This window comes from Rhamphochromis longiceps, linkage group LG3 (assembly GCF_057381845.1).
Source record: "Rhamphochromis longiceps isolate RC_006_pf linkage group LG3, R_longiceps_female_GT1.1, whole genome shotgun sequence".
In the NCBI taxonomy this organism is placed as follows: domain Eukaryota; kingdom Metazoa; phylum Chordata; class Actinopteri; order Cichliformes; family Cichlidae; genus Rhamphochromis; species Rhamphochromis longiceps.
Genome location: NC_140559.1, coordinates 23,511,454 through 23,531,676, shown reverse-complemented (window position 1 = coordinate 23,531,676; position 20,223 = coordinate 23,511,454). Strand labels below are relative to the sequence as shown.

At 42.1% G+C, this 20,223-nt stretch overlaps 1 long non-coding RNA gene across 1 annotated transcript in view; it reads left to right on the top strand.

The window, feature by feature from the left end:
• Positions 1-59: 59 nt before the first annotated feature.
• LOC146673519 (uncharacterized) overlaps positions 60-20,223 on the top strand; it is a 29,369-nt gene continuing 9,205 nt past the window's right edge. Inside the window, exons 1-2 of the long non-coding RNA XR_014910524.1 lie at positions 60-163; positions 3,852-3,965. This is a non-coding gene — a long non-coding RNA (uncharacterized LOC146673519). The remainder of the gene's footprint in view (positions 164-3,851; positions 3,966-20,223) is intronic.

Here is a 20,223-nt window from a genome sequence, read left to right as displayed (position 1 = left end):
AGAGGTGAATGCAGGTCTGGAGTTTTTGTGTGTGAGAGAGTCGAGAGGGACAGAGCAGGGATAGCCTAAAGGCCAGAGAGGGGAGGTGCATTTCACCATAGGTCTTGAATGCAGCTATGGACGAGTGCGCCGGACAACAGCAGCATGTGGAGCAGCTTTAAAGGTATGAAAAGTGATTAGATTTATTTTAAGTTTCTTATATCTATGTCTTAAGGTTTCTGTTGAATAGGAAAAGTACACCAAAAATCTAAATTTCAGCATTTTCTGTCTGAATGTAAAAAGTTATTTCACAATGATGCTAATATTGGTTAGCTAGTTGATAATTTGGAAATATGTTTTAGCCAAGTAGCCCGAATAAGCAAACCACATATAAATTAGACATTCAGAACTGACTTAGCTTAAAAATCAAGGTACGTTTGATCAAACTTGGTCTTTGACAACCAAAGTTTCAATATTTTAGGGGATTTCAACTTTCTATGCTTTTATGATTTTAAAATTAAAAAAAAGTTTATTAGCAGCCTTAGGTTTTTCATGTGCAAGCTAGGAATGAGGATTAGTTTGTTCATTAAGAGGTGCTAATCAAAAAGAAAAAACTAGCCTAACTTCACATACAGGTCTATTATGATATTTGTTTTATTTATTTATTATGTCACACATATGTCACAAAAATTTGATTTGCAAAATACAGATTCCTCAAGCGATGAGAGTGAATCAGCGGCTGCTTAATATGGACATTAAACAATAAGAGATCCAACATGTCCTCTGATCTGGACCGACAGCACTGATCACAGTGAGGATTACAGAGTCTGTTACACATACTAGTCGTTCTGTGGTGAAGGAAATGCGTCTATATTAGAAGGACCGGACCTCAGACCTCATACTTCCATTCTTCTTGTTATCTCCAAACATCTTCTTGTCCCATTTAGAATAGAATAGAATAGCCTTTATTGTCATTGTACAGAGTACAACGAAATTGGAGTGCCACTCCCTTGGTGCAAGTTTCAATAATAAATATAAATGTAAAATCTAAAAAGTACAAAAAAACAATCATAAGTACTCAAACAATAGTATGTACAATATATACAGGATAGCAGCATTAATATAATGACAGTATGAATAGCAGCATAATATAATGACAGTGACGGTATGGAATAGGTTCAGTTGTTTTTGTGCTTATTTACTACGGTGATAGCTCTGGGAAAGAAGCTATCCCTGAATCTGTTTGTCCTGGTTTTATGTGACCTGTACCGTCGGCCTGACGGTAATAGTTCAAACAGTTGGTTGCTGGGGTGAGAGTGGTCCTTGATGATATTGCCAGCTCTGCTGAGGTACCGAGAGATTGCAGTGAACTCCAGGCTGGGCAGAGAGCAGCCAGTGATCTCCTGGGCTGTGTTGATGACCCTCTGCATTTACGTCTCTGTTCTAGTGTTCATGTCCCACCCTCTCTCTCTTTGCTCGTTTGTCACTTCCTCTCATTGCAACCAGGGAGATCTGCCTGACCCGGGATCAGACACTGAACCTCAGCCTGAGGCAAGGGTGGGCAACTCTAGGCTTCAGGGCTGGTGTCCTGCACGTTTTAGATCTCACCTTGGGTCAACACACCTGAATCACATGATTAGTTCATTCCCAGGCCTCTGGAGAACTCCAAGAAATGTTGAGGAGGTAATTTAGCCATTTAAATCAGCTGTGTTGGATCAAGGACACATCTAAAACCTGCAGGGACACCAGCCCTCGAGGCCTGGATTTGCCCACCCCTGGCTGAGGTGTAGATAGTTGTTTACCATTCATTCAATTGAATTTGATTTATAGAGCACCAAATCATCACAGCTGTTGCCTCTCATCTTCCATCCATAAAGTTATGTTGTATATTCACTCTCATGTTGTTTACCTTTTACATTAGAGCAGCCAAATCTATATTAAAAATACTGCAAACTTACTGAAGCTGCATGTATGACCATGTGTTTCTGCACTTGTGCACAATGGTACCTCTCTCGCTCTCTCTCACAAACAAGAACACACACACAGCCTTTATCTTAAACGGTGCAATATAATAAATATAATTATCACATGTTTAGTCATTACCACAAACATAAATTATTTTTTTCTTTGATCGGAGGATCAATCAGTGAAAGAGATACGCTGCCGTAAACCTCAGTGTAGAAGCACAAGGAAAATTAACCCGCGGCTGCTATCACCTGACCACATGTAAGTCACGTGTGTGGAGGCTCAAATGCAGCAATGCGTAGCTGTAGTGTCTCCGTGATGTACGAACATATATAAAGAGGATTGGATCCCCACAAAATGCGCATGTCAGTGTTCGTGTTGGAGTTTAACTTGTGACGTAGAGCTCGTTACCATGGAGCCTGCCGACAGAAGAAGGGGTTCCCCTCTATGGCAGCACTTTGAGCTGATCTCTCCCAATAAGGTACTCCATACAATATACCTCCATCCTTCGTGCATCCTTCGTGCATCCTTCCTCCATCCTTCCTCCATCCTTCCTGCATCCTTTATCCATCTATACTCTTTCTATCCTCCATCTGTCTGTTCTGCTGATCCATATCAGTGTCACGTGACCACAGTCTTTGCTCCATGTTAGAAACACTGGAGCAGAGTCACCATAATCATCTCATTTTCTGCTGAATTTATTTAAATGTTTATTGAAACCATAGCGACACATTTTTGATCTCAGCATCTCTCGCCCTTTAAACACGTTAAAATGACTGAATCTCACAAAATGATACGTAGCCATTTTTGTTTCCATGGCAACAGCTGAGCAGCATCTTCACCACCAGGTGGAGCACCAGTCTGATCATAGGCTGGAGGAAACATGGTGGATGATCACCTGAGCTGTACTCAGCTTCTGATAAACAATCAAATCAGATACAGAAAACAGGATTAATATTCATGAATGACAACAAGGGAAATGATGACATCATAACAGAAACGCAAACAAGACGTACATGAGTATAAAACATGCCAGACTGAAGATGAGACGTCAACAGCATCGCAAACATTAACTTTTAAAGCTTCCATGTGGTTTTACATTTCTTCCATGAAAACAGGAAGTGCCGCTTTTCATTTGAAGACTCACATTTATGGACGTGGACGTGGAAAAGTATAAATCTGGGAGCTTTGTTTGGACATGAAGTTGGTAATGTGTCTGTGTGACAGCTGTGTGGAAGCATGAGAGCAACGTTTGCGGGAAAATCCACAGACTGTACCACTCGGACGTGTTTCAAGGAGGTTTTTCCACAATAAAATCAAAGCATCGGTTTAAATAAAACCTCCTTCACCTAGTAAGGAAACATTTTGTGGACACGATTTATTTCCATTTAACAAAGTTAGTTCAGTGAGAGATGGCAGGAGGAGCAGAGGTCAGCTCATGGTGACAGAGGTCAAACAGATGTGAGGAGGAACAGCACACACAGCACTGGTGTGTTTCATCTCCACACATAGACAAACCACAGCAACACTGACTCCACTCTCAGCCTCCCAGTGACCATGAGCTTACCCGTGTCACCGGTGCCAGCCTCTGTGGAGCCCAGTGTGTCATATGATGATGATACAGGACATTTTCCACACCCAGCTCCACGCTGAGTCCTGGCTTCAGTGGGTGAGTCCATCCAGCAGAGACGTGGAGACACAAAGACTGAGAACGGCTGGACAGGTCCAGGTGTTACACTTCAGTTCAGTGTTCATGAACGCAGGTTCATTGTTGTGCACTAGAACCTGATGTAGAAGTTACAGCATGCAAGCACACGGTGATGGGGCCGAGGAGCAGCTCTTTACTGACATCTAGTGGTTCTACATCTTTTTCCTGGTTAATAAAGTTCAGCTTTCTTCTCCTGCAGATCATTTGACAAATCTTTTGCTGTCCCCATGACTCGGGAGCCAAAAACGTCGGTGCAGCACTGGACCTGCAGCGTCTGTCTGAAGGCCTGAAACTCCTCCCACGCTGATCACAGGTGAGCATGGTGACCTTCAGTAAGGTAAACCTGTGGTTGTTTCTGTCCAACACAGCTGTAGGGCAGTAAAGAACGTCACCCAACCTCCACCAGAGAGAAAGAAAAATGTCTGTATCACGATTCATATTCTGTGAGAGTAATCACAGATCCCTGTGGGGTGTTTGAACACTCGTACACACGTCCAGCTGCACTGTGGAGGTGCAGTGATTGGAGTGTACCCGTGGGGATCTGTGATTTTGAAGGCTAGGACGTGTTTCAGCCTCTGCTGTCGTTGATGTCACAGAATAGTTAAATCCTTCCTGTTTCATGGGATCGTCCTTGTCTTCTGACAGCAAGCAGAAACATGGCTGTGGTATAGTTTTGTCATGTTGACGTCTTGTCACGATGTGAGCGTTTCATTTTATGACCAGTCCTGATGGACTGTGATTAGTGAAACTGGAGACTTGCTCCGCCTTCCACCTCTTCCATCATTTTCCTGTTTGTTATCCCAGTGTGTGTGTGCTTTGATGTGGATATATCGTCAACGTGTCCTTTAATGACGTGACTGTGTGGCTGCTGTTGCCCTGTCTCTCGTTTCTCTGGATCAGCTTTGTTTTCTCAGTCTGGAGGAAATGGGTGTAATACTCATGCCTACTCTAGGCCCCTCCCACAGGATAGACAGATTGACTGTGGCATCATCATGTGATAAAACCCATTCTGTTAAATCTTTCTGTACTTCCTGTTTAGTGACCTCATCATTTAGCACAGCCTCATTAAATCTGCAGTATTTAGATAGTTTACTCGTCCTGTCCTCACTGCCAAAGATACTGGTTTGTGTCCACACACAGTGGTGGGTTCTTTATTACAGTCACTGGTCCTATATAGTTTTTTACCAGGTGGTGTTGAAGAGCTCCCATGGACACGGGACATGAAGGTGACGTTAGTGGCCCAGTTCTGCTGGGAGCCGCTCCACAGTCTGTCTGAGAGCACAGCTGAAGTTAAATATACACAATATAAAAGTTTAAGACGTTTTTGTTTAAGCTCCCTCTTCTCACATGTTCTGTCTTCGCATCCAGCTGTTGGGTCCGCGTCTCGGTGCAGGAGATATCTGATCGTGCTTTCGTCTTTGTTGTTGACTTTGTTGTTGGTCTGTTCGTGCCCCTCTCAGCTTTCTGTCCTTATCTTTTCTCTCAAACTGATTTTCCACATATGCAGCCCGTTATGATCCAAAGCTGTCCAGCGGGAAAATCACAGTCCTTGACAGGCCAATTCTGGCCCCCGAGCCTTATGTTTGACAGCCCTGCTCTAGAGGATGCTGACACTGTAAAAACATTTAGTGTTGCAGTTTTCACTGAAGGCCAGCATATCAGGAATGGAGCTGGGCTTTTGTTGGCTCCTGAGAAGAAGAGCAAAGACAAACACATCTTCTCTTCCTCCTGAATAAACAGGAAACAGGAAAATCCTCCACTACAAATCAGAGTCAGTGGAGCATCGCTGCAGTTAGAACTGCTTCATTTATGCACAGGCAGGTGGAGGTTTTCCTGCTTCAGCTGCTGCTGGAGCTTCAACAGATGTGGTGATGGAGCAGAGGGTAGCTGATTACTGGCTGCATCTATAATAAGCACTGTTTGAATCAGACCCACAGCTGGGTTTCTGAACGTCACACTGCTGAGTGCCTCACTTGAACAGTGGACATTCATTTATAAGGAGCTCTATGAGCAAAAAAGGAATATAAAAGTAATATAAGGAGAAAAGCAGCACTAAGACACTTCACTGTAGCTTTGTGGAGCTCTTACACACAGTGTGTGTGTTCTAGTCCACATCACAATAAGACACTTACTGAGAAACAGCTAGTGCTGAAGACGCTGCAGCCCAGAGGTTGGAGGAACAGACAGTGACACACAGACATGAATCAAGAATCGGTTGCAGTGCGAGAAACAACACAGTGGCAGAAATAGAATATATGTTATTTATTTATTTTAGTATATATGTTATATACATGTCGATTCATCTGCCCATGGATACAGAATACAATTAGAAAATATGAAATATCAGTGATTATGAGTGGGGTGAGTGCAAAATCCAGGTAGGACATGATGTGCAAAGAATCCAGAGTGCAACCTTTTCACATAAATAAATAAGTGTGTTATTGTAAGTGTGTTGTTGTAAGTGTGTTATTGTAAGACGTTAGCAGAGCAGTGATCGGTGTGATTCTGTGGACAGGTGTGCTTCATCCACACCTGAGCTGAGATCAGGAGTATCTGTACTTGGTTTGACTCTGTGGGAGATCTATGCATTTTCTTCTGCTTATCCAGCTCAGGGTTACAGGAGGCTGGAGCCAGAGTACACCCTGGCCAGGTCACCAGCTTATCACAGGGTAACATTTGCAGTGACACCTGCAGAATCACCGGGTGACCTAACCCCACTAACTGCATGTCTGTGGACTGTGGGAGGAAGCCTCCAAACACAGAGAACCCAGAGAGAACATGCAGACTCCACACAGGAAGGCCAGGTGGGGGATTCAAACCCTGCTGTGAGGCAACAGAGCTAATTACTGCACCACCGTACTGCCTCTGGCTGGGTTGTAGCACATCTAATACTTACCTCACTCAGGGACATGAAAACAATTCATACACAGCCTTCATGCTATTGTTGATGTTCTGTCTCTTTTAAAATGAAAAAAACATAACACAAAAGACTTCATTGTGTGTAACTTATCAGATAATTATTCCCCCTTCTGTGATTTAAGCTGTTCCTGCTTCTGCTGCTTTTATAAAAAAAAAAAGCAAATCAGACTTGGAGGAAAAGAAACAAAACAGAAGCATAAGTGGGCTACCAGCATTGGTGTCTCCATTAAAACATGATTCACCATGGCAACAGAGTCCTCTTGACTCAGAAGATACTGAAATTTGTTTTTAATGGATTTATTTATGGTTTGTTTGAGACGGTCTGTGTGTGTGTGTGTGTGTGTGTGTGTGTGTGTGTGTGTGTGTGTGTGTGTGTGTGTTTGTCAGCGCTGATACAGAGACTAATGGGTTTGCGAGGATACCGTTTAAATCACTTACTGAGAACAAACAAAGTCTTTTCTTTGAAAGTTTTGAAGCTAAATTCAGACACGGGGACGGATGATATTTATAAGTGCTTTATGAAACCCGTCCTCATCGTAGCAATCAAGTGCTTCCATCATCATGATGGCACGTTGTTTTAGAGCACAGTCAGCACGTGGCCTGTTGGCTCATATTCTACATCATTGTGTGTCGCTGTGATTGTCACGTCCATATGATACGACTTTCACCTGCTGGCAGGTAGAACAAATACTGTCCAACACAGCTGTAGGGCAGTGACTGTTACAGCCACAGGGGAGCTCCTTCATCCCCACAGTCACACTGTGCAGTGCACACACGCACACACACACACACACACGCACGCACGCACACACGCACACACACACACACACACGATGTCACAGACATGTGTTTACACGATTACTTAGCCCTTGAGCTCAGCTCATGATCATTAACATGAACTGTTATGATCGCTGATCAAAGACCAGAATCAGAATCAGAATCGTGTTTATTGGCCATGTATATGTGCAGACACATACAAGGAATTTGGTTCAGGTAGATGGTGACTCTCAAGCACAGCAATGTAAATCTCAACAATATAAGCAACGCAATACACCCACCCTCCCACCCTCCCACACACACACACACACACACACACACACACACACACACACACACACACACACACACACACACACACACACACACACACATGGATCCCCCATTCAGAGATGGTCTTTCCCTTTTTAAATGGCCTTCTTGTTTGTTCTCAGTAAGAGATTCAAGCTGTATCCTCTCAAATCCATTCAATTCAATTCAATTCAATTTTATTTATATAGCGCCAAATCACAACAAAAGTCGCCTCAAGGCGCTTCATAGATACAGAGAAAAACCCAACAATCATATGACCCCCTATGAGCAAGCACTTTGGCGACAGTGGGAAGGAAAAACTCCCTTTTAAAAGGAAGAAACCTCCGGCAGAACCAGGCTCAGGGAGGGGCGGCCATCTGCTGCGACCGGTTGGGGTGAGAGAAGGAAGACAGGATAAAGACATGCTGTGGAAGAGAGACAGAGGTTAATAACAGATATGATTCAATGCAGAGAGGTCTATTAATACATAGTGAGTGAGAAAGGTGACTGGAAAGGAAAAACTCAATGCATCATGGGAATCCCCCGGCAGCCTACATCTATTGCAGCATAACTAAGGGAGGATTCACGGTCACCTGGTCCAGCCCTAACTATATGCTTTAGCAAAAAGGAAAGTTTTAAGCCTAATCTTAAAAGTAGAGATAGTGTCTGTCTCCTGAATCCAAACTGGAAGCTGGTTCCACAGAAGAGGGGCCTGAAAACTGAAGGCTCTCCCTCCCATTCTACTTTTAAATACTCTAGGAACAACAAGTAGGCCTGCAGAGCAAGAGCGGAGCGCTCTAATAGGGTGATATGGTACTACAAGGTCATTAAGATAAGATGGGGCCTGATTATTTAAGACCTTGTATGTGAGGAGCAGGATTTTGAATTCAATTCTGGATTTAACAGGAAGCCAATGAAGGGAAGCCAAAACAGGAGAAATATGCTCTCTCTTTCTAGTCCCTGTCAGGACTCTTGCTGCAGCATTTTGGATTAGCTGAAGGCTTTTCAGGGAGTTTTTTGGACGTCCTGATAATAATGAATTACAGTAGTCCAGCCTGGAAGTAATAAATGCATGAACTAGTTTTTCAGCGTCACTCTGAGACAGGATATTTCTAATTTTAGAGATGTTGCGCAAATGGAAGAAAGCAGTCTTACATATTTGTTTAATATGTGCGTTGAAGGACATGTCCTGGTCAAAAATGACTCCAAGGTTCCTCACCGCGTTACTGGAGGCCAAGGTAATGCCATCCAGAGTAAGAATCTGGTTAGATACCATATTTCTAAGATTTTCAGGGCCGAGTACAATAACCTCAGTTTTATCTGAATTAAGAAGCAGAAAGTTAGCGGCCATCCAGGTCTTTATGTCTTTAAGACATTCCTGCAGTTTAACTAATTGGTGTGTGTTATCTGGCTTCATGGACAGATAGAGCTGGGTGTCATCTGCATAGCAGTGAAAATGTATGCTATGTCTTCTAATGATGCTGCCTAAGGGAAGCATGTATAATGTAAACAGAATTGGTCCTAGCACTGAACCCTGTGGAACTCCATAATTAACCTCAGTGTGTGAAGAGGACTCTCCATTTACATGCACAAACTGGAGTCTATTAGATAGATATGATACAAACCACTGCAGCACAGTACCTGTAATACCTACAGCATGTTCTAATCGCTCTAATAGGATATTATGGTCAACAGTATCGAACGCTGCACTGAGGTCTAGCAGGACAAGCACAGAGATGAGTCCACTGTCAGAGGCCATAAGAAGATCATTTGTAACCTTCACTAAAGCTGTTTCTGTGCTGTGCTGAGCTCTGAAACCTGACTGAAACTCTTCAAATAAACCATTCCTCTGCAGATGATCTGTTAGCTGTTTGACAACTACTCTTTCAAGGATTTTTGATATGAAAGGAAGGTTGGAGATTGGCCTATAATTAGCTAAGACTGCTGGGTCTAGAGATGGCTTTTTGAGTAAAGGTTTAACTACAGCCAGCTTGAAGGCCTGTGGTACATAGCCGATTATTAGAGATAGGTTGATCATATTTAAGATCGAAGAATTAATTAATGGCAGGACTTCTTTGAGCAGTTTTGTAGGAATAGGGTCTAAAAGACACGTTGATGGTTTGGAGGAAGTAATTATTGAAGTTAACTCAGAAAGATCAATTGGAGAAAAAGAGTCTAACTTAACATCAATGGTACTAAGAGTAACTGTAGATAATATTACATCTGTGGGATGATTATTGGTAATTTTTTCTCTAATGATAAAAATTTTATTTGTGAAGAAGTTCATGAAGTCATTACTAGTTAACGTTAAAGGGATGGTTGGCTCAAAAGAGCTCTGACTTTTTGTCAGCCTGGCTACAGTGCTGAAGAGAAACCTGGGGTTGTTCTTATTTTCTTCAATCAGTGATGAATAGTAAGATGTTCTGGCTTTGCGGAGGGCTTTCTTATAAAGCAGCAAACTATTTCTCCAGGCTAAATGATGATCCTCTAGATTTGTGACACGCCATTTCCTCTCCAGATTACGAGTCATCTGCTTTAGGGTACGTGTTTGAGAATTATACCACGGAGTCAGGTACTTCTGATTTGAGGCCTTAGTTTTCACAGGAGCTACAGTATCCAGAGTCGTACGTAGTGAGGAGGTGAAATTATTAACAAGAAAATCGACCTCTGTTGGGGTAGCGTTCAGATAGCTGCTCTGCTCTGTGTTGGTACAGGGCATTGGAGATGATAACAGTGGGTGGATTATATTCTTAAACTTAGTTACAGTGCTTTCAGAAAGACATCTATTTTGATAAAGTCTACTCTTCACCGCTGTGTAATCAATTATTGTAAAAGTAAATGTTATCAGGAAATGATCAGACAGGAGAGGGTTTTCAGGAAACACTGTTAAATGTTCAGGTTCGATGCCATATGTTAAAACAAGATCTAGAGTGTGATTAAAGTGGTGGGTGGGTTCTTTTACGTTTTGAGAGAAACCAATTGAGTCTAATAACAGATTAAATGCCATGTTGAGGCTGTCATTTTTAGCATCTACATGGATGTTAAAATCACCGACAATAATTATTTTATCTGAGCTCAGAACTAAATTAGATATAAAGTCTGAGAAATCAGACAGAAACTCTGTGTAAGGCCCAGGTGGACGATAGATGATAACAAGTAAGACTGGTTTCTGAGTTTCACAGCTGGGGTGGACAATGTTAAGCATCAGGCTTTCAAATGAATTAAAAGTCTGTCTTGGTCTTTCATTAATTAATAGGCTGGTGTGAAAAATTGCTGCCACACCGCCCCCTCGGCCTGTGCTTCGAGATTTCTGGTAGTTAGAATGACTCGGGGGTGTTGATTCATTTAAACTAACATAATCATCCTGCTGCAACCAGGTTTCTGTAAGGCAGAGTAAATCAATTTGTTGATCAATTATTAAGTCATGTACTAACAGAGACTTGGAGGAGAGAGACCTAATATTTAATAATCCACATTTCACTGTTTTACTCTTTGGTTCAGATGTGGATACTGTATTGTTCTTTCTTTGTGATTGTTTATGTTTAAGTTGTTTGTTGCTGGTTTTTAGTTTGTTTTTTGTCTTTTTGGAAGCTGACACAGTCTCTATGGAGATGGGTTTTTGGGGGGGTAGCAGGAGGAGAGAAGCTGCAGAGAGTCGTGTAAGACTGCAACTCTGCTTCCTGGTCCCAACTCTGGATAGTCGTATTTTGGGGGGTTTAATAAATTTGTCCATATTTCTAGAAATGAGAGCTGCTCCATCCAAAGTGGGATGGATGCCGTCTCTCCTAACAAGACCAGGTTTCCTCCAGAAGGTTTGCCAATTATCTATGAAGCCCACATCGTTTCTGGGACACCACTCAGACAGCCAGCAATTTAAGGAGAACATGTGGCTAAACATGTCACTCCTGGTCTGATTGGGGAGGGGACCAGAGAAAACTGGTCCGACATTGTTTTGGCAAAGTTGCACACCGATTCAATATTGATTTTAGTGACCTCCGATTGGCGTAACCGGGGTGTCATTACTGCCGACGTGAATTATGATCTTACTGAATTTACGTTTACCCTTAGCCAGCAGTTTTAAATTTCCTTCAATGTCGCCTGCTCTGGCCCCTGGAAGACAATTGACTATGGTTGCCGGTGTCTCTAGCTTCACATGTCTGAGAACAGAATCGCCAATTACCAGAGTTTGACCCCCGGCGGGTGTGTCGCCGAGTGGGGAAAAACGGTTAGACACATGAACGGGTTGGTGGTGTACCTGGGGCTTCTGTTTAGGACTATGCTTCCTCCTCACCGTCACCCAGCCTCCCTGTTTCCCCAGCTGCTTTGGACCTGCCGGGGAACAGCTAGCGGGGCCTACGCTATTTTCGGCTGCACCAGCTACAGGGGCCTGGCTAGCTACGGGTGAATGAAGGGTGCGAAGCCGAGTCTCCAATTCAGTAATCCTGGCCTCCAGCGCTGCAAATATGCTACATTTGTTACAGATATCATTACTGCTAAAGGAGGCAGAGGAGTAACTAAACATCTGACACAATGAGCAAGAAAGTGCAGGAGGGACAGGTGAAGTAGCCATGGTGCTAACGAGTCGGCTACGAGCTAAGCTAAGCTAGCGAAACAGTACAGAGACAGTGAGTGAATACTTTGGCTATAAATTAGGTAGTGAGTACACAGAAAGTGTGCTTCGGATGAAGCACGTGAAGATTATACTATGAAAGAAGAATGTATTTAAAAGTTGTTAATTAAATTGCTAAGCAAATAAGCTACTCAGAAACACCACTGTGTTTGAGCAGGAACAGGAAGTGATACTCTACCACAGAGCGAGTGAACACCAAGTGACAGCGCCTCCCAAGTGGACTCCAGCAGCCCATTAAAGTCTGTAACAATGCTCACACACAGAGACCGTCTCAAACAGACCAAAAATAAATCCATTTAAAAAATGTAAAGAACAAAAGTTTTCAGTAGCTTCTGAGTCAAGATGAGTCTGTTGCCATGGTGAATTCATGTTTTAATGGATATACAGGGTCTGAGCCGTCATACTCGTAGAATCCACTCACTGAGGGAATAAAAAGCGAGGTGGCAAAAGAGTCTGGAAAAAAAACCCTAAGGCAGCATGGTCTCAAAGATCCGGGCCCAGCGTATCCAAGCAGGGTCGTGGAAAACTGGTCCCCCTCCATGGAGCTTTTCAAAGCACAGGAGACAACGCACGCTCGACATCGCTTACCAGCCAAAGCTCGCCGCCAGTAAAGCCTGAGTTTTACCTGAATAGCTGCTCTTCTCCCTCTCCTTTTCCATGGTCTACAGGGACCGCTGAGATCACCTGATGAGGATCCAGCTAATGGTGGAGGGTGGGAAATGCAGAAGGAGGAGGAAGAGACATTGTGAGGCATCATAGAGGAAGAATGGACAGTAAAGCCAGGCGATCATACACCAAGGCAACTAATACATAGTTAAAACTAAGTGAGAACAGCAGAGCAGAAAAAAACGTAAGCGAGTGCGACGTTCATGACAACAGCTGTGTGCAGAGTATGAGCGTGCAGCGTCTAAAGTGTGGAAGTACCGACCTTACTTTGACTTTCTGTTAAAAGTGATAAAAACATTAGCGTCCGCTGTTCACAGCATGGGAAGAAAACTTCTTTTTACAGCGAATAAAACCCCTAAACTTCTGTGCAAGCACCGAGTACGCTGCCACAGGAATGTGAAATTCACAGAGAAACTCCCGGATTCTTCCGCTGACCGCTGCGGCACACCTGCACCAGGGCAAACATCCGCCTACCACACTCCTCCTATCCAGGTGAAAATGGAGCAACAGGACCGCTAGCCTTTGATTTTTCTTATTTTCTGCTGTGTTTTACTTGCATCCATGTGAAAGACTGAGTGTAAACAGAAAAACCTATTTCATGTGCAGGAATGTGCAGAAAATAGGTTTAAATGTTAAACAAATTTCTTCCAGTCAGAGAATGTTGAATATAATTAAATTTTTGCTTGATTCATAAAGTTAAAAGATTAAAACTAATAAAACAAGTTTTAAAAAGAGACTTTTCCATTTGATTACATTTTGGATGATAGATCATGCAGAAAAAGTAGAATTGGGCTGAAAGATCTATCACTTTATTACCTATTCAGGTTGTAAATTATGTTTTTAAAAAGTAACTAAGTAACTAATTACTTTCAACAATAAGTAATCAGTAAAATAACAGGTTTACTTTTGGGGGGAAGTAATCAGTAATTAGTTACTGATAGGTTTGTAGCTTAAACCCATTCGCTGGAACGTTAAGGACAATTTATTACACAGCAGAAACAAGACACAAGTAGGCAAAGTTCTTTGTGTTACTCATGCATGAGGGAGAGAACCACGACAAGAGCCGTTCCTTCGCTTGACCCCAGTCGCTCTCGTCCACTCCCCCGTAACACTGCTCTTTTATTGAGGTTACATGAATATACATAGGTTCATTAACATATGACGTCTACATACACACAAAGAGTACCTTGCCTGTGCGTTGTGTAAATGTGTGTGTGTGTGTGGGGAGGGTCCAGTGTGTGACCCCATAAAGACTTCCCTAAACCTGCTGGTCTGGAAGTCCAGCAGTTCATTTAAACAAAAGGCACTTAGCCTAAAACAGATATAGCTACATTTATCCTACCATAAAACAATAATGTGTATGCCCTCTCCCATGCTCCCAGGATGTTGGTGTGACTGCCAGAACACTCTGGAATGCACACAAAGCCTTTGCAGACTATTAAGGATCAAACCTCTACCAACATGACATTGATTATACAACTCTAAGCATATATGAGTAGATATTTCTAAGCATAAATGACAATAAACAATACAAATCTAACACTTACTGATTACTTTTTTCAAGTAACTTGACCAACACTGGTCACCAGGATTGTTCACCTCTCTGCAGGAACTTTGGTTCTCTCCTCTTTAAAGAAACTCTCTGCTGTGCACCTCCCAGCTTCAGCTTCCTCCACAGGTTTTCTATGACTGAGGTCTGGAGACTGATCCACGACTCATGTTCAGTATTCTGGCTGAGAGAACAAGGTTCTCGTCTCAGATTTCACACTGCATGTTCCTGTCCACTGACCTCTCAGTGTGTGATGTTGGCCTGCACCTTAAAAAGAACGACAGCCCAGAGCATCATGTTACCTCCTCCCTGCCTGACTGTGGGGACACTGCTCTGTGGGTCACGTCAGCGTTTCTCGGGTTGATGGCAGAGATCTTGATTTTGGTTTCATGTGACCACAGTACACTTCCAACACTACATTTTCTGAGTTATTTGTGGGTGTTTTCTTGTTAGTTCGTTTTTTTAGTACTTGAACACTAAAGTGGCCTTCAATGAGATGACAGAGCCAGCAGTGACCCACAGCATTTAAGTTTGACACTCCTGTTTTAGATGTTCACTGGCAAACTTGAAGGATCTGGAGCCAGAGTACACCCTGGCCAGGTCACCAGCTTATCACAGGGTAACATTTGCAGTGACACCTGCAGAATCACCGGGTGACCTAACCCCACTAACTGCATATCTGTGGACTGTGGGAGGAAGCCTCCAAACACAGAGAACCCAGAGAGAACATGCAGACTCCACACAGGAAGGCCAGGTGGGGGATTCAAACCCTGCTGTGAGGCAACAGAGCTAATTACTGCACCACCGTACTGCCTCTGGCTGGGTTGTAGCACATCTAATACTTACCTCACTCAGGGACATGAAAACAATTCATACACAGCCTTCATGCTTTTGTTGATGTTCTGTCTCTTTTAAAATGAAAAAAACATAACACAAAAGACTTCATTGTGTGTAACTTATCAGATAATTATTCCCCCTTCTGTGATTTAAGCTGTTCCTGCTTCTGCTGCTTTTATAAAAAAAAAAAAGCAAATCAGACTTGGAGGAAAAGAAACAAAACAGAAGCATAAGTGGGCTACCAGCATTGGTGTCTCCATTAAAACATGATTCACCATGGCAACAGAGTCCTCTTGACTCAGAAGATACTGAAATTTGTTTTTAATGGATTTATTTATGGTTTGTTTGAGACGGTCTGTGTGTGTGTGTGTGTGTGTGTGTGTGTGTGTGTGTGTGTGTGTGTGTGTGTGTGTTTGGCAGCGCTGATACAGAGACTAATGGGTTTGCGAGGATACCGTTTAAATCACTTACTGAGAACAAACAAAGTCTTTTCTTTGAAAGTTTTAAAGCTAAATTCAGACACGGGGACGGATGATATTTATAAGTGCTTTATGAAACCCGTCCTCATCATAGCAATCATATGTTTCCATCATCATGATGGCACGTTGTTTTAGAGCACAGTCAGCACGTGGCCTGTTGGCTCATATTCTAGTGATGTGCGGATCAATCCTGAAATATCGATTCCTCCGATACCAGTCATTTATGTTCTAGAATCGATTCTCACATTAAAATATCAATATTTTAGTAATTTAGGGTATATTTGTAGTTTATCAGTGGAAAGAAACTATAACATTCAGATTGTCTACATTGGAAGCAACTACTTCCTCTTCCGCCTTTCATAGTCATGTGTGAAATACGGCTGTATAAATGTGTCGCAGACCCTTTGCGTGCGCACTCACAACAATGGCTGAGCGTGGAGTCATTTTACATCCACAAACGACGTGGTTTGTGATACATGTGGCAAGACCACTAACCTCGTCAAACACCTCAGAGTAAATCATATCACAGAATATGACGAGGATATGTTGAGGTGAACTGAAGAGGAGGAGAGAGTCAGGTGCTGCTAGGGCGAGACAGACGTCTCTCACAGAGTCCTTCAGTGCTGCAGGCAGGCAAGGTGTTCAAATAGCGCATAACTTCAGTTTTTTTTTTATTTCTATATATGATGAACTCTGCATTATTAAGTGATAAGAACAAGTAATCTGATGTCTTATAATCACTATGACGCTATAATTTGAGATACAATAAAAGATACAATGAATAAAATAAGCTTTTGTACAAAGTGTCGGTATCGGATCAGTATCGTCGATACCACCCTGAATATTACTTGGTATTGGATCGGAAAGGAAATCGCACATCACTATCATGTTCTACATCATTGTGTGTCGCTGTGATTGTCACGTTCATGTGATATGACTTTCACCTGCTGGCAGGTAGAACAAATACTAACTGACTTCCTAAAGTCATATGAGTGGGTTTGTTTGTTTGTTTGTTTTTTCTTTTTTTCACAAAAAGTAGTGAGAAACAAGTCTGGGCATGCATGACGCTGTTTGTGCCCGTTCAGTCATGACTTAGCATCTAAGGCAGGGATGTCCAACATATGGCCAGCGGGCCACATCCGGTCCTGATACACTTTTATATGTCAGTTATTAATGACCTGAGCAAATGTGGGAGCTGAATGTTCAGCTCTGCTGATCTCCATGCAAACAGGGGTGGAACCATAAAGCCAATCACATGCAAAGACAGACTGTCATACCATGGTTGGGTACAGGCCGGGTACACAGAGAGACGGAAGCCGATTTAAATACAAGAGTGTCAGGAAAATGTAAAATGAGCAGCGTTCGACTAATAATTGAATATTAGATCAAACAAAGTGAATACAAAGTGTGTTTGAATGGCAGAGATGCAGAAATGTGAGCATGTAACACAGAGCAACAGCATACATGCAAACCCTCCTGAATCTTTTCCAGGAGAATCTCGAATTTCAGTGCCCCTCCTGAAAATCTCCCAGAGCCACCATTCTCCTGAATTTCTGCTGATTTTCCACCCGGACAACAAAAATGAAAACCATATCCCAGAACCAAAACCCAGCAAATTCCAGTTTCCAACAATGGCGGCAGCTATTTAGTTTTAAGATTACTCCTATTACTCTTTCTGGGTCACAAAATAAACTTTTAGCATATTTTCAGGTGAGAATAAACTTCAAATATCTGAGCCGGCAAGAATAGCAAACTCCCGGCACATCGTTTTCAAACCCCTGCGGTCTTTCGCTACTCAGGTTAAACATGATATTTAAGTAACTCGATAACCTAAAAATTTTATTGTTGGACTTTTTCAGTGTTTTATTTGTTCCTGAGTAAATTGGTTTTGCTGAGATTAAAGTTATTAGATTAGATGAGATTAAATAAAAACTTTATTAATCCCTCGGGAGGATTCCTCCAGGGTTGTGACACTGCTGAAAAAAACGTCAAACAGAAAACTGATTAAACAGAAGTGTGAGACGGTCAAGAATTTACGCCAGCGTCCGGTTATATTTAGATAGCAAGGAGCAGACGGCAGAGTTTCACTCCACTGAGAGAGCCCGTGACGTAATTCTGAACGCTAGACCATCACAGTCGCTCACTTACGGCCTACCCGCCTTTCGGAGGACTTGGCCCACTTAGACCACGAAGGCCGGGTCCTTAGGTCGATGCAGCCTCTGAATTTGGACAGTAATAAAAGTGACATTTAACTTACTTTAAATAAATAATTTTAAATAAATAAACACTGTAAAATTCAAGTTTTTTGTATATGTGTATGTAATCCCCCCTTTTGAACGTCTCCCTAATTCTGAGGCTTCAAGGTTGGCAAGTATGAGCAACAGCTCAGTCTGAGTCTGAACGAGTCTCACAGGCTTGCTGTGCGTTTAAAGCTGTAAGAATTACAAATTACAATTATAAGTTATCATTCTTAACTTGTTTGATCCGCTGGTCACCACAGACAAACACAAGCAGACATTTTGGATTTTTACTGTATTATCATAGTTTTAAAGCTTTTCCTGCAGATACAAACCTCCCTTATGAACATTTATACTACACAAAGTCATTCAGCAATAAACAATTGAAGACAGAAAAGTTTGTTTTTCACTTTCTACTATAGAAATTTCAGTTTTTTGTGATGATTGATGAGCTATCAGAACTTTTTCTATCATTTTATTTCTTACAGTTTAAGGAGTCGTGCTGACAGGTTTCTGTTGTTGTCACAGAGCTTTTTCTTCATCATATAGAAAAACACTTAAATATGTGACTCCTTCACAGTGACAGGATGTTTCAGTGGTCCGGCCCAACTAAAGTCATGTGGTCCCCCATGTAAATTCAGGCTGTTTCTCAATCCTGTCTTTAAGTGATGATGTATGAACCCTGCTTCCAGGTCCAAATTACTCTGCGTTTAATAAGGCTGTTGTGTTTTTAACATTTTTTAATGCTTTGTATCTTGTTCTATTTAATCTCAACAAGTCCCTAAAAAAAGTCAGTGATCACTGTCGGCCTCTCTCGGTTTTTATGATCACTGCTCATTTTAAAGCTTGGTTTTTAAAACCTCACAATGTATCTATATGCAGCAGTATATTAATAACTAACCTCATATCATGGATGCATTGTCTCAGTTGTTCTCGTGGACTTGTGATACGTCATCAGTCATCAATTCAAAGTACGCATCAAGCCAAGCCCAAGTATGCTCAAAATTCCCAGATGTGTTCTCGCTCCACTTTATCGAGCAATAAAGTGGAGTCCACAGCTACTGTGAACTTGGTGCAGCTAAATCTAACTCAAAAGTGGCAATGGCAATTTTATTTGTTCCTGAGTAAATCGGTTTGGTGAAGACTAAAGTTAAGCTTGAATTCTTACTTGGAGAGTGGTCACTGTATTTTGAATTACACCCATCATATCCCCTGATGTAAAATGTTCTGTTCTTATTTAAACAGCTGGATCAGAATTACATCTAAGATGACAAATAATTAAATTCAGCAAAAACAGCATGTTAATGCATGGAGATCCTGAAGGCTGCTCCAAAAATGATCCGATTATATTTTAAACATTTGTTCAATTCTCTTCCAAACCCCAGCAGCTGTGTATTGTAAGTTTTAGTGTCTACTAAAATACAAATAAAAGTGTTCTAACATCTCACCTGTTTGTTTTTATTCAGACATACATGTGTACTATTTTATTAATAGAGACATTAGCCTCGTTTCTGTCATGTAGTGGTTGTGCTGAAGCTTATTAGACATTGTGAAACTGATGATATGTAAAATTGATTTTTGCCAAAGTGCTTAAGATACTTTTTTAATTATATATTTTTTAATCTACTACATTTGTAATTTCTATTGCAAATATTAAGCACAGTTAAATTAAGAGGGGATGGCAGTGAAAACTCTGGAGCTGTGTTGTCACCATAGAAATTGTAGAGTGATCTGCTGCTTTCTGTGGAATTCTGGACTCCCGTGTGAACTTACAAAGTCCGTACTCGCGAACAGCAGAGGCTGGTGAGCAATGTTCCCTCTAAGCTGCGCACGTGCGCAATTGCGCACTGCTGGCACGGTCTCTGCGCACAGAAAATCTGTGTTGCGCACACAAAAAAAATCTAACCTAAATTGAAATTAAAATGAATACGTCAACAATTCTGTTTTGCAGTGTTAGTCAGTAAGTGACTGGCTGCTCCCGTATGGGATTAGAACGATCCCACGTTATCCCATAGTCCAGCGATTCACATTCGTATACGCAGCCAATCGATGTCGTTGACAGGCTATGACAGCGTCCTTATGTGCCGACACCGGAGCTGATGTGGAGTGAAGCCACGTTAATGACAACGTGGACAACCATTGGAGATGTGAGCAGGACAGACGAAACAATTGATGGAAAAAGTGTG